Consider the following 16,679-nt stretch of genomic DNA (forward strand, 5'->3'; position numbering starts at 1 on the left):
GATATGGGCTTTTGAGTAGAAAATTAAGGATTTTCTAAAACTAGTCATGATAGGTTGAAAACAATTGATTGAAGATGAAGTTTAACAAATCAAAATAATTTGTCATAGAAGGTGAATGGATTGGTGATGAAATATTAATTTCGGGAGAGAAACATCAAGGCTTTAGGTTAGATTCTAGATACTGAAGATGAGGGCATTTAGGTCATTTTCTAATCGTATACAAGGGAAGAAACAAAGTCAAAGAGACATGTCATAAGTTTGAAAACAGTGGAGGGTATCTCAAATATTTACAAAAATATGGAGGAGTACGTCTAAACGATCCTTAATTTTTCAGATATTTTGAAGTCTTACGCGCTGTAGTCAAAGACTTCTTTATCGCAAAGTACAAGTCCATCCTCCCTTTTTTACTGAATTTTACTCAATTGCCACTGTGAACATATGAGTTGGGAAATCACTAGAAAATAATAATAATAATAAAATTAAGAAAAATAATCTTAAAACATTTATTTTTCCCTTTAAATTTTGTCACTTATCCCAATTTTAACTCAATATATGATGTTAGAATCATCAGCCAATGAGAGATTGAGAAAGAGACTTAGAATTCGTTTGCAAATGTGTTGTGTCGATTTCGGTGGAACAATTATTTGTTTTGTGGAGATAAATGGATTTTCTTAATCAAATCCAATTCTATAGTATCGTCGCCCATAGATTTTACCAAATAAGCTAGTTGGCACCTACTTTTGTGAAAGTGTTTGAGAGGTGATTTTGGAAAAAGTCGTGATAATTTGAGTTCCCCTTTAACATATTCTCTTACCGTGACATGTCCATAGATTTTCTCAAAATACACTATTACACATTCCCATAATATGTGCAATTGTGTATCCCGAAGAAATTAGGAGGTATGTAAATCATCGTTCTTTTGGAAAGTATGTTTTTATATTTATATGAAGAAAAAAATTAATTTTTTTTAAATTTTTTTTTATTTTTATTTTTATATATATATAAAGAGAGTGTCTGGACATACATTTAACTAGGAGAGCCAGATGAGCAGAGCCGGAACCAAGGCATATGAGACACTCCCCTAATATATTCAATGATATTTTATTAATTTTCTTAATTAGAGTGCTTAATTATTTTCTTTTGTATGGTTCTCCCTAAAATAGAATATGTTGTCCATAGAAAGTTTCCTTCAAAGGTCCTCTATTTTTCTAACAAATGTTTTGGAAAAAATATTATTTATCAATATAAAGATTTTAGCCATTTTTAAGTAGATACATAATTCAAAAATATATATTTTATTTGTCCAATTTTAACAAATGTATAAATCCATTATCTACAAGATTACAACAACTACTACTATTAGAGGTCGTACTCATACACTAATTTATGAAATTAAATATGAAATATAAAAAGAATCATGATGCATGCAGGTAGTTGGTATGTTGATGATGTGGCAAGGACATAGAATCATATATTTTTTCTTCGGGATACATAGAAAAAAGATATGTGGTTATGTGCCTTTGCTGTGTACTCAAAACCGCGTGCATTCATCATTATTCATAAAATAAGGATATAGTCACCCAAAAAAAGGGTTTCGAAATGGCAAAAAGGCGGGGGGGGGGGGGGGGGAGGAGAGAAGATAACAACCATGAGATAATCCGATAAAAGTCATGCTGGAGTGACCTTAAGATTGACCCGACGAAAAATATTACTCACCTCCACATCAGCAAAGTGTGAATTGAGGTCACTCCAAGTACCATACATTTGAGAGATTGTGAATTTAATTGAGACGATCCACATTTGTTATCTTAGAAGGTAAGTAAGTGAGGAACAAAACATGGAGATGTGGGTTTCATGAAAATATGTCCAACTTTTTATTTATTTATTTATTATATTGAAATCATATTATATTCAAATCAATCATGTTGTCATCACAAATCACAAAACTAAGTTATCTCTAAGAAGTATCTTAGGTTTAAATAGTTAAACAAAGGGCATGGAGTTATGGTGCTAAGTTTTTGGAGTTTTAAAAGACAACTAATGAAGATTAGTGTCATTTATAGAACTCTTAAACATTTGTTCCCATTAAGATGATGACACAATCCTTTGCACCTAAATATCGCGCTTGATTCCCATCAAGACAGTGACACAACTCCCTTCTCCTTCTTTTTTTAACTTATACACCAAGAAATTGATCAATTGATTCCAAGTTAGATGCAAAATAAATGTGGGACCGTCAATACTACTTTTTAATTTGCATAAATTTATCTTAGAAAATAAAGAAGGAAAAGATAACAAATTTCTTCTTAATAAACAAGACCACAAGAAACTAATATACCGACGTAAATGACACCAATTATTGCTCAAGTTGCAAAGCTCGTGATCTAACCCATGTTTTGTATGTCGGCAATCTCAAGTCATATCATGTTGGAAATACTTCCATTAATTAGAACGAGTAGGTGGCATGTGCAAACACCTGTACGTGTATCAAAAGTGCTTATCTATGATTTGAAACATCAATTGAAGGGTGTGTGAATATCACATCAAAGGATACCTTTTGATTTTTGACCAAAATGGCATTAATTATATTAAATTTAAATGCAAAAGTGAGGGTATTTGTGGGATCTAAAATTTGATGTCGAAACATTTCTCTTATTATAATAGTAAAGATTCAATTCACTTGAATCTCAACCTAACAATTGAAGACAAGGGAGAAGGGTTAAGTTAACATAGATGACTCTTTGCGAGTCAAGCTCGATTATCAAAACTATTGTTGAATTTTTTATAATAAATAAATATATAAATAAAAATGAATTAGAAAATCAAAAAATTTTATTTTTTATTGAATGCAAGTAACTTAATAGGTTACATTATCAACCATGGGATAACTCCCTAAGAAGTAGTTACTTCGTTTAACTCTAACCCACGTCTTCTTTTGAACGTCATTTTCAAAGTAATGCCTTTACGGCATTTGTTCAATTTTGCCTATGGCAACCCATTTTTTAACATCTATTGGTCACACATTTTTGAAACATTAGGAACTCATCATTATTTATTTATTAGAGTTAATCTACAAAGATAAAAATACTTCACTTCTGATTTATTTTCAAGTAAATATTGTGGGATTATTAAGTCTAAAAATATCCAATCCATTACGCTTAAAGTGTTCTCATTATTTATTATTAGTGAGATATATTAAAAGAAAATACCAAATATTTTCAGATTCGTCATAAACAGAGATTGGAGTGATATCATCTTTGTTACATGTCATTGTATCATGGGAGATAGATGTCTACGAACTGTTGACATTGGAGTAGGGGCAAAATGTATTTTAAGTACATCGCGTTCAACATGAAACCTTGATCTTAATTTATTTCTATAAACTAATAAATTCTTTTAATTTTTTTTTTCTCTCATAATATTTAATTTGGATTCGAATTAACTTCTCATTTAATTATGTATTTTATTTATTTTCTTAATAAAATTGATTTGCACACAACAACTATATTCTAGCCCCTCATCATGTATTCAAAGTAAAAAAATTCGAAGGTGAGATGTCTAAAAAATTCCTTATATCACTACCACCCTTGAGACAAATCGATCAATAGATCAAGCTTTCATAGGTTAATAGTTATTTGTTTGTTCTCCACATGTTTGTGGTTGATTATTAAGAACTTTGTCCAATGGCTTAGAATTGGATTTAAAGTTATTCTACCCTATTGCTTTATAGTTAACATTTTATCATTTTCCTAAGATAGTAATATCATTTGACATGTGGGCTTTGCACCCAAGTTTATGTGTTTATTTTGTTATTAATTTTATAAAGGTTGATTTATCTTGTTTAATCAAACATTACATTCACCAATAAATGTTGACCTAATCTCATAAATTAACCTCAAGGGGTTGACTCAATGGTAATTTCGGACTGATAAGCGATTACCACCCGCAAGTCGTGAGTTCAATACCCAGTATGAAAATTAATTTTTCAGGAATCACCTGCGAGGGCACACCTTCACTTACCTGGTGCATGTGATGTGCAGGCATTACATGTGCCCCAGGACTAACCCTATTTATAGGGATACTCGGTTATAAAAATAAATAAATAAATCTCATAAGTTAATTTTATTGATTTCATATATATTCGACATTTATGGTATTATCTTACAGAGTTGGGATGGATAGTGGGTGTCATAATTATTTGTTTAGTTTTAGTGATTTGATAAATATCCAAGATTTATGGTATTATGTTAGAAAGTTGGGTTGGTTAGTGGCTGTCATGATTATTTTTAAAATAGAGGTAATAATGTAATATGGCCCACAAAAGATATTAAAATTTATGTCAAAATGAACTTTATAATATTTGAAATTTGAATTTAAATAGCAAAAATAATAGTAGTCATCAATTTTTTTTTTTTTTTTTAAACAAAATTTAACTTCTCTCTCTCTCTCTCTCTGAATCTCTAGATATTTGAATACCCCATCAGGTAACTATTTTAATTCAAAGCCTTGTCCTATCTAATCTCTTTATCAAAATATTCATATTCTACACAATATTATTTATAGACATGTATGATGAGATAGTAACATAAAATCACTAACACATTATATATAGAAAATTTGTAGTTCATTTCAGGTTGACTTGGCTTAAACTCAAGGAACCAATTACATGGTCAACTTGACAAATACCTGGATCAACTCATCAACTCAAATGAGTCAATTCAAAAATTAATAAATCAAATAAAAAACTTTAAGAGTTTGTTTGTATACACTTTAAAAGTTTTTTTTTTTTTTTTACTATTGAAAGTTATAAAATGTAAACTTGGATTAATTTTAAAATATTAAAATAAATATAATATTTATAAATTCAACATATTTTATTTGACTCATCTGAGTTGACTCATGAATTATCTCCAAGTTTAAAAACTACAATGAATATGATGAAAAATACCTACAATTGGGTTGGGACCGAACTTAAAATGGCAAATTTTGCAATTGGGTCAAGATTGGGTTTCGATCTAAAATTGATTGAAACCAATCAAATTTTGATTTAAATCAAAATCCAATCTATTGATAGCCCTACCTAGAAGCCTACCTTTAGTGGATTATATCCAAAACTATCTAAGATAGGAAATCACCAATTCAAATAAGATTTAACCAAATCTACATGTAATATAACTCATTTTAAAATTGAAAAATGCTAAACTAACTTCCTACAACATTGCATTGACGTGGTGGTATGCATAGAAACATAGATGTTTTCCTCGAGATATGAATGAAAAGAATCTATGGTTTTGTGCACACCACGACGTCAGTGCAGTTTTGTAAGTGTAGAGGCCCTAGCCCATACTAATATGATATTGTTTGCTTTCAATTTTACCTTGCACGACTTTAAAACACATTGTACAAGATAAGCTAAGACTTTCACGTATAGCCCAGGCTCCAAATGTCTGCCCAGGAGATGTGAGATTGAACTCACAACTCTCCTTGTCATTCCATCTTACACACGAGGCGGGTCCACTTTCATTTTTCCTAGTATAGTTAGGTGCACCGACAAGATTGTAATATTCTTCCCAACCAGTTGGATAAGTCATTTTAGGCTTTGATGCCACTCATAACACCCCTACCCCACACTAGTAGGCTGACACGCTTTTGATTTTACTGAGCATGACTTTGAACTACATTGTACTAAGTAGAGGTCAAGCTTGCCCTTATAGCCCAGGCTACGAATGTCTACTTAGTCGATGTGGGACTAAACTCAAAACTCCCCTTACCATTTCATCCAACATGCTAGACGGCTCTACTTTAATCCCTTGTTCTCAACAGCCCTTTCTTTGCCTGGCTAGGCACACCGACGGGGTTGTGATAATTAGGATTGAATTTTGTTAACTTAAGAAATAATACAGAGTCTTGGGCATGTAAATACAAAATCCAATAGTTAAGAATTATCATTTAGATATGTACTATTGGGATACATGTAAAATTCTAATCATTGGATGTTCTACGAGCTTGACCCTTAAAATTATAGCATAGTATGAAAGGAAGGAAACTAATTAGGGTTAGAGGTTTGAAAGAGGTATTGGGAGAAATCCTAAGCTATAATTTCTTCACCAAATATGGTGAATTGTTCTCCTTATCCATAAACATTAGTACTGCAGAACCACATTAAATCTTGTTATGTTCTGTTGTGTGTTCTTTCTTTCATTTTTATTGCCTCCGTAATTTGATCGGGGGTTTCACGCTCATAATTCGATCTTTCTATCGACAATTTAATCATTTTATAACTAAATTTCTAATTCTTCCCATATTTCTCAGATGGTTATAGTACACAAGTAGTGCCTATATATAATTCTTCTAACAGGCCCGTTCAGCAACAAACATTTTGGCAAAACATTTTTCAAAACATGGTTAGAGGTTTTGGAATAGGCTGATTTTTGGTGAGGATGATCTCTACGGTGAGGAGATCATCCTCACCAAAAATCAGCCCATTCCAAAATTCCTAGCCCCAGTTTACAAGTTGAAAAATCGTGGACCGTCCATTTTTTGTAAACCATTTTTTATGGGATTAGAAGTTTTGGAATGGGCTGAGGAGATCATCATCACCAAAAATCAGCCCATTCCAAAACTTCTAACCCGTGTTTTGCCAAAATGTTTGTTGCTGAACATTTCCCTTCTTCTAATGTGCCAAGGATCATATACAATACTATGTTGGGCCCAATTCGTCCAGCCCATGGAATATAGCCCACATGACTTGGGTGGCCCCAATTAGCTCAGCCCATGGAGAAGCCTAGTTCAGCTCACATCTCTGCCATATAATTATCAACCTCTTTGAAAACTCTCCAAGAGATATCTTGCCTTATGGAGAGAGAATATTCTCTTAAGATCCCTGAGGATGTCTCCTTCAATAAAGAAAAAAATAGTACAACTCTAGAAAATTTCTTTGTATTCTTTTGCATATTTTTCATATATACATTTTTTTTTTTTCATTTTGTATTTGGTGGGCAGTATACATTACAAACTATTTACAAAGTAGGTAATTTATTTTTGCGAAAATAAGTTGTTTAATTACTAAACAGTTAAAAGGAATTATTACAACAATAGAATGTGGTGTGGTAATAGTAGCTCTCTAGAATTTTTTTTCTTTTTTGAAAATCGAAAATTTTGACAGGTCTAGCCCCACAAATTTTAGAAATCAAATTTCGACAGTTCAAGGCTGTTGAAAAATTTTATGTTCCCCAAATTCGACAGCCGTGGACCGTCAAATATGGGTTTTTTTCACCTTGTGGCCTTAACCCCAAATTACCTTTAAATATATATATATATTACATTGAAATACCATAAAAACCCCTACCCCTATTTTGAATTGCCTAAAAATCCCTTCAACTCTTTAAAGGTTTAAGAAAACAACTTATTTACCACAGAAAAAAAAATCACTTTTTTACCAACTTGTAATTAGTTTGGAATGTATGCTGTCCCGGTAAATGACATGATTTGATAACTTTCCATGATATGAATTTACAAATCAATTACAATACCCTGGCCTTAATCGAAAAGGGTTGACGCATTGTGACTTAAAGAAATATGGAACGTCCGGACCCTTGTAGTTGTTTGTATGGAAAACTCTAAACACTTCAATGCGTAATGGGAGTCTTGTTTTAGCAAGACTTCTAAAGTCATACTCCTCAAGTTGAACCATATAATATATGTCGTGATGATAAAACATGAAGATTAATACTGGAGTCATCTCAATGGAAGACATCTTGACATGGTGATGCACGCATGTCCATAGATGCGTTTTCTCTGAGATACGAGTAAAACACATCTATGGACATGCGCGCGTCACCACGTCAAGGTGTCCCCCGATGAGGTAATTCTAACACAACTCAAACATGAATGATGTGCACTTCGGCCGTAGGGCTATTAATGAATAACGTTGATAAGGACTTAATTGAATGAACCTTAACCCCATCCTAAAGAGGTACTATACCTTAGACCAACTCTAAACCACCGTTTGAAAATACATCTGCTAAGCCCAAGTTTTTTTAAAATTATTTATTAAGTTTTATAAAAATATTAAATTCATATATCTTTATAAAGTGATTTGTCATCATTTTTATTAAAAATAAGTTTAAACTCCATTGTAATTAAAAAATGGTTGGAGATTCATGAGTGAACTATATATGATATACATATGTAGTTTATAAAAGCAAGTGAATCTGGGTATTGTTAGGCCCTAAGTAGAGACGAAACTTTTTTGAAAAAATAATTGAGGATATATTCCCCACATTTTCATCAATATTGGATGTATACTCCTGTCTTCTTCAAACTCACAACAAACATCCCATCACACAACCCCATTGTACTTCATTAAATAAAGACATACACACCGCGATTTATCCCCCTGATTTGATGGATATAAAAAATATACTCATGCGCTTTTGAAAGTGCCTACATGCATTTCTTGTCCGGATCTTCTAAGACTCATAATATTAAGAAAAATACTTTCTTTACTAACTTAAGCAAGATTTTAAGTACTAAGATCATTTTGCTACAATTGATTACTACATTGAAAATCAAGCACCACAGCCCTCTAGATTTCATGGGAAAAAACTTAGATGAAAAAAATTATCATTTTTTATTTTGGACTTCATCAAAGGTTTTGAAAATGAACAACTATCGAACTTCCATGGAACTTCTAAATTTAAAATTAAAATTCAATGGTGAAAAAATAACATTTATTATTTGTTTTCAAAGTTCACAGATTTCTTTCCTCTACAATCCTGTGGGATCAGATCTTGTTTTTGGATGCTACAAGATGAGGTCAACAACTCTTGGTAAGAGTTAAAATCTTATTAAGTCAGTAAGGCTATTCCGACTCTAATACTAATATTAATGGAAAGAAGAGGCTAGTTCACTAACTTAGTAAGATTCCCAATCTTACTAAGGGTCTTTGGGTCCAAATGGATTCCCTCTATGGCAATCCAATACCACGACCCTCTAGATTTCATGAAAAAATTCGGATTAGAAAAAAAAAAAAAATTCAAAAAAGTCTTTTTTGGGCTTGATCCAAGGTGTTGAAAATGGAAAGCTACCGAACTCCCAAATTTAAAATTAAAATTCAAGAGTATGTGAAAAACAAGTTGTATTAAAATTTTCAAAGTTCTTGAAATTTTGTCCTCAACAACCCTATGGCATTGGGTCATGTTTTTGGATACCACAAGGTGACACGGTTAGAAAACTTTCCTTAAGTAGTAAAGAAATTATTTTTCAATGGAAAATGACTTAAGGACCCTCACTTTCAATCTCTATTCTTGTTTATGGAAAATAATCAATGATTTAGCCTCTCTCTCTCTCTCTCTCTCTCTCTCTCTCTCTCTCCACCCAACCGATTTTGATCGATGTTAGAGATACCCTTGTCTTTGCATCCCTTGTAGGGACCCACTGAACTTAAAAAAATGGTGGATTTAGAACCCTAAATTTTGATAGATATTAGAGACAACCCTTGTACTTTTCAGATTGACGATGTGCATCCATTGGCCTTGCTCTCCCCAGATTAATGAACAATGAGTTAAGGGTCCTCATCTACAACGGTTATTCATTTTCAGGAAACCTAATAACAAAATTCAAATTCAGTAATTATTTGGAGGAGATTCAATTTGGTTAATTCAGATGAATTTTAAAAAATCATAAAAAGGTCGGAAAAATCTTGGAGAGTATAAAACAATGTTTTTAAGTTTCTTGTCAAAATCCATTGTCTTCAATTGCCTAAAAGCCTTTCTTATTAAGATTTTAAATTAAAAAAAATAAAATTAAACCTAAGAAATTTTTTTACAAGTCTAAAATCTATGATTTTAGTTTGAATTTTTTTGTCACTTTTGTGGAGATTATTTTCTAACCATCATTTGATTTGTATAGAAGGAAATCAAGAATATCAGTCGACCATCTTGGCACTTAGCCCTCACTAACCAAAAATCCTGATTCCGCCCCAGGTTAGGCCCCAGTCTGACCCAAATAGACTGAAGAAATTGGAGATCAACCCTACCCATGCAGGTTCAAGGTTTTAATCGACAACCATAGTGTGTCCAACTAAAACGAGTCATATCTTTCTTTTTGTAATAAGATGCATTGAGATGTACCAAATCATTTCTTTAGAAATTATGATAAAGCTCTTATCAGATTAAGATCGTATTATAAGGGATATGATTAAATTGAGATTCGATTTGATTAGATTAGGATTAGAACTGTTAGGATTTGTTATGTTTTCTATATGAACCCTCTTTATGGTATTGTATTAGATTAATCAAAGTAATCAAGAGAATAAATCTAATATTAGATTTTCACATGGTATCAGAGCTTATGGTATATTGAGCACAAGATCTTGGTAATCGTCATTCAATTTTCTCAAATCATTCTTATGTCTAATAAACATTTCGTCATTGCAGATCAGCCTCATGCTTTCTCATCTCAACAGGGTATTTTAATCAATTGGTTTGTGCAACAATGAGTACACCATTACAGCCTTTGATATTGTTGTCTCCACATCTCTACTCATATGATTGTACAACAACAACAACAACAAAAATGCGGAGAGCGGCAGTGGTATTTGTATGTATATGGCAAGAAGGGATTATGGAGAGTGATGAAGCCTCAGGAAGGCAAGTTTGCTCTTTCGAGTGGCACCATGGTAGTGGTCAAATCTCGAACCTAGTGTAAAGAACCCGTGGAATGAGGTGTTATTCCATTCAGTAGCCCTTGTCGACATATTCACATCTAATCGTAGAACTCCATCACCCATAATGCATTTTCATCTTCATAGTTGAAGGTCAAAGTTTAGGTTTCCAAATAATCCTTGTTCCTACTTTCATAAATGTAGAAAGAAGAATAAGTACAATGTGCCAAGTCTTTTTTCAATATTGTAAGTAACCTTGGTTCAGTCAATGGCATTAGTCCATCTGCTAGCCAATAAAAAAAAAGGCCTAAACCTAAAACCTGGCCCATTAACTCATGTGTTCAAATCCAAAATCCATTTGTGAAAAAACTATATAATCCAAAGCTCTCCTTATTCAAAGAGCCTCTGAATCATCCACGATCAAGTTCCTTTTCTCTCATTGAACCTTTGAATTCTTCATGATCAAGTTCATTTTGGCCCATAGAGGCCCATTTCATTGTTGATTTAATATCCAACAGGTTTTAATCTAACCCAAACCAATCATGGCCAATCAAGGTCTATTTGAGTTGAGCCAATAGCTCATCTTTTTCTACACATTTCGATTTGGATATGTAATCATCGGGCAATCACTTGACCATCATCTTATGGACAACGTAATTAGCTAACAGTGGCACAAATTTGGCAACGGTTATTATCTTACAAACAACTTAAAAGGGTTCAAATTTGGTTGAATTCACATCAATTCTGAATCACCCTGAGTTTGAGTAAGGCACTCTACATTTGGCACGATGGATTTCAATGGCCCGACTTCTTCAACAACATGCATATAAACAACTCTCCATGAACAATTGCAGAGGTGGTTATTTTTAGCAAACTCACAATGATCTTTGATCACCATGAGTTTGAGGGGGGATGTTAGAGCATTGAATATGAAACAATGTAATAAGATGCACCAAATCATTTCTACAGAGTTATGATAAATTTCTTATCAGATTAAGATTGTATTATAAGGGATATGATTAGATTGAGATAAGATTTGATTAGATTAGGATTAAAACTGTTAGGATTTGTTATGTTTTCTATATAAACCCTCTTTAGAGTATTGTATTAGACTAATCAAAGAAATCAAGAGAATAAATCTAATATTAGATTTTTACAGTGAATGAATGGCCTCTTATTTTAATAAGGTTGACGGGTACAGACCTAGCTCGTGATAGATGCAGAGGTTATGGAGTTTGATTTAATATATGAGCTCATCAATTAGTTTTGTATTCAATCATGAGAAGAGAAAGAATCGTTCATGTACACTATTAATGATTTACGACTACTTACCCCGACCACCACCACCACTGCTAAACTACCACCCCCAAAACAATGAAAATGTTAAGAATAGCCCACAGACTGAAGAAATGTCAAAGTTTATTGATTGATATAGACAGTAATAATCTTACAAGGACTTTTCTAGTCTCAACTCGTGGTTGAGGCTCTCCATCAAATAGTCAGTTAAGATAAGAGGTTAAACACATATTTCTAGAGATTAGTACTATTTTTGAGGGATTAGTATAGTTTTTTTTTTTTTTTTTTGTAGGAATACATTTCTTGGGAATCCCTTGCATCTCAATATTTATTTGATGGTGGGTTGAGGCTAGTGTAATCCATCTTACCGCACGGGCATGTAAATCCATTTTAGTGGAAAGTCGTGCTATTTATTTACATCCATTAGTTTGTAAGGGATTTGAAGTAGATTTTGATGAGGATCAAATGGTTGATCATTATATCTTTGGAGGTTCAAGAGGAGGCACGTTTATTATGTTTTCTTACATAAGAATCTCATTTTTATACAAACTCGAGATATGCTTATAGGATTATCTATTAATGATACATGTTACTCACACAATGTGCACAATACGTAGGGATGTGCACACCATCGTCACAACCAGCACAACACATAGTGGCAACAACATTAAGAACAGCCAACCGACCAAACAAAAGTCAAAATTTAATGGATTGTTGTAAAAAGTCATCTTGATTTACAAAACCAACACACACACACACGCAACGGCAGATATTAACAATAAGCCTATCAACCAAAGATAAGTCAAAATTAATGGATAATTGTAAAAGATATGCGCACATACAGACACAAAAGATAATCTTAGCGGCGCACAGAGAGAGAGAGGACATGGTTCCTTTTGGATAAATCTTCTAGCAATTTACCCATCCATGTATCTAGCTATTAAGGCGAGGGTGAAATACAATCCATTAAAACCATATACACAATTAATGGTGGATATTAGTAAAAGGAGAGAGAGAGATACAATCCATTAAAACCATATACACAATTAATGGTGGATAGTAGTAAAAGGAGAGAGAGAGAGAGAGGAAATCTAACCACACACGCAATTAGAGTGGTTTTCAACGGAAACCATTGTTAAAAATACTTATTTTGTAGTGCAACTAAGTGAGGATTAATGGTGGGTAATAGTAGAAGGCAATCTTAAAAGAGAGAGAGAGAGAGACAGACTACCAACCAAAGAAAAGTCAAAGTTAATGGATTAGAAAAAGACAATCTTACCAAAGCAAAGAGCACCATTTAAATTCAAACAAGCCAAGATAAGGGTAGACATAACTTGTTAAATAAATAAGGTCTCCCTTTGTTGCTATTGTGGGTCCCCAAGATGACTTCGCATTCATCCCCTCTTCCCACCTTAATATTCACTCAATCTATCCCTCCAACCAAACTTAGGCAAACAAATTCTCAAAATGATCACCTTTGAGAATCACTCTTGAACCTAAGAAACATTCCTTAACAAAGAAGCAACCTAGCTATCTGCTAACATAAATGATCCAAAACCTAAACAAATATTGGTGGGGGCAAAATATTCACATTAGTCAATACCTCTCTTGATTACAAGTTAGGACTTACTTCTTCTTCTTCACAAATTGTAGCCGTTTCCCCTATTTTCATTTGAGGATGACCTGGGAAACATTTGAGAAGAAATACCCTCCATGAGAAAAGCATCTGAGACCTCCAAATTGGGTCTAGGATTTAACATAAAGCCATGATCATTAGTATTGTTCAAAGAAAACATATATTGTTGTTGTTGTTGTTGCTGCTGTTGATGATGATAATGAAACTCAGAAGGCACCATGATCGAAGATGCATTTGAATAATGTGGACGACTCGATATTCCAAAACCGAGATTAGGTGCAACTGTCTGGGGCCCAAATGAAAAGGGTGCATTTGGAACCCCTGTGAATTGTTGTACCATGGCTCGAAAATTGGTAGTATCGGTGTTGAGAAGAGTTGTTGGGGCAGCTCTAGATGCCCTACGTCTTCGGGTTGGTTTAGAAACCCGACCCTCGGGATTCAATCGGGCAGTAGGACTACCCGATGTACTAGATGTGACCGTGGTTGTAACCACGGTCGCATCAGTGGCTGATGAGACAGGACCGTTCATGCTAGAAGAGCTCGAACCAGGAGGAGACCCTTGGCCAGCTAGGGTCCGTTGGTAGAATTGCGCCCACTCACCATGATTTGACATTGTATCACTTATGGCCATGGGCCGATCACTCCGTTTGCTAAGTAAGAGAGAACATAAACATAGCCAACACACATATTTATATATCGGAAACAAATAGACTAGTCAACGTAAGACTTATATTTGATCCTGACCGTTGATGTATGAAAGGAATCTATGAGGAAACATCGTGATGACAGATAAAAATAATGCCACGTGGGCTGCTTTTAGACTTTTGGCAGCTTGTGTGGTCCTAGAGTGGGATGTGTGGTTCCTCGAAGGATCATAGGTTAATGACGTCATTGTCTAAGTTGGTGACTTAGATTCTTTCGAGAGGGTCGTCGGTCTTATTAAGGAATTGATTCCATACTCCGGATGCACTTTACAGTATTAGTGTCTGGGGTTGCATCACTGTTCATCAATGCTTAAAAGGTCAAACTCATTATTCAACCGAAAATTTATCAAATTTGACGGACTGTGGTCAGACCTTGGTTCAATTTGATTGGATCGATTTGTTTGTATTCGAAAAAAAATAAAAATGACTTGTACTCCTAACATTTATTTATTCGAATTTTAGAGCATTGTCATAGTGAGATTTTGATTAAATAAAAGAGAGTTACTATTGTCACACTAACTTTTATTAATGCCACCACAAGATATATGTTAATCTTTGGTGATTTATATATGAATTAAGGTGGCATTAGCAAAAGTTGGTGTAACAATAGAATCTCTCAAATAAAATTATTACCATTTTATTATTAAGGTCATGTATGTAAACAATGTCATATAAAAGAGTAAAGCGTTTTATATTTTATTATGGAGCTGAAAGTTGGGCAATCAAAAGAGTATCATATTAGTAACTTTAGTATAATAAAGTGAGCATGCCAAAAAAAAAAAAAAAATGAGTAGAAAAACTAAGAAAGATAAATTAAAAACAAATCCATTCAATATATATATATATATATATATATATATATATATATATATTATAATAATTTTCATAAATGATGAACTAAGAGAAAGTCAACCGACATGATTTGAACATGTTCACTGAAAATCAATTACAATCCCAGTTCCAAGAAAAACTCAAGTTGAAATATACATAAATCCCAATAATTATTTTTTTAATGATCAAGAGTGTGGGGCCACCCTCAAGGAATTATCTTAGAAATTACTTCGTGCGTGCATGTGTGTGTGTGGGTGAGGGGGGAGATTGCACATACCCCCAAGGGTTAGTCGAGTGCTTTAAGAGGCTTGGATTCCTCAATTCCAAGAAAAAACGATCGGAATTGTATTTTTTCATGAATCAACCAATCTCAACCCTGATCTTATAGATAATCTAATTAACAATAACTTGGGTTTTATAGAACCAAACCTATTATTTTAAAACTTGAGTTCACTAAAAATTTACTAATTCGATGCATGATATATCTCAAAAATCATAATATAATAATTGTAGGTGATTTTTTGAAACTCCAACTCCTCAAGATTCATGTGTGTGTGTGTGTGTGTGTGTTTTTTTTTAAATGCTTCAATCCTCGAACTTTGTATCGCAATAAATGTTATCTTCATTCATCTTGTTTGATGAGCTATTTTTTCGAGTGATCTTCTTTGTCAATCCTTACCTAAAAAAGGCACCAGTGTGGTATCAGTTAAAGAGCATCTACTATGTGAAAATTGAAAATTTTGACAAGAAAATTCGACGGGTCAAAGCTCACAAATTTTAGAACGTGAATTTTGACAACCTATAGGCGTTGACATTTTTTATGATATCCAATTAGACGTCTTAGAGCCATCAAATGTCTCCCATCCTCCATTAATTTAACGGTTTCTATCCGTCGAAAAAAAGATGACAATGAAAAATTTGATGCATTGATCCGTCAAATTTTATAAAATTATATGGCCTTGGATCGTTAAATATAAGCTTTTTTCACATTGTGATCTGATGATCAAATTATTATTTAATGAAAATTACAAAGTAAAAAAGAAGAAAACTTAAGTAAGAGATTTTTTGTGTGACTTGTGCCTTGGAATTTTATTGAGAGATGCCTCCTTATTTATAGAGTGGATTTTTTAATATGGAATAGTAAACTCAATTATAATCACTCCTCATATTATCTAACTTTAGAGTACTAAATGCCAATGATGTTTTTATGATATTGAAAACCTACTCCTTATGATTCTTATAACTCACATGGGTAGTGATTTTAATTAGAGAACTGTTTCAACTAGGTAACTATTTGATTTTGTGAGTTGACTCAATCAAGTGATGTGTCTATAATTTTTTTGGGCATAACGATCGCTTTATCGTAGTGGTTGAGTTTATTGTAATGATACTTACTACTTGGGTAGCTATATTTGTGACGGAAATTGGTAGTAGTACCTTGTTATATTGTTACTCTAATAGCTTTATACAATCATCTCTTTCTCTCTCTCTCTCTCTCAAGAGAAAATAGTAAAGGACGACTTCATGGCTTGAAATAAAATTAGAT

Source organism: Akebia trifoliata, chromosome 1 (assembly GCF_017979445.1).
Source record: "Akebia trifoliata isolate Shusen 1 chromosome 1, ASM1797944v1, whole genome shotgun sequence".
NCBI lineage: Eukaryota > Viridiplantae > Streptophyta > Magnoliopsida > Ranunculales > Lardizabalaceae > Akebia > Akebia trifoliata.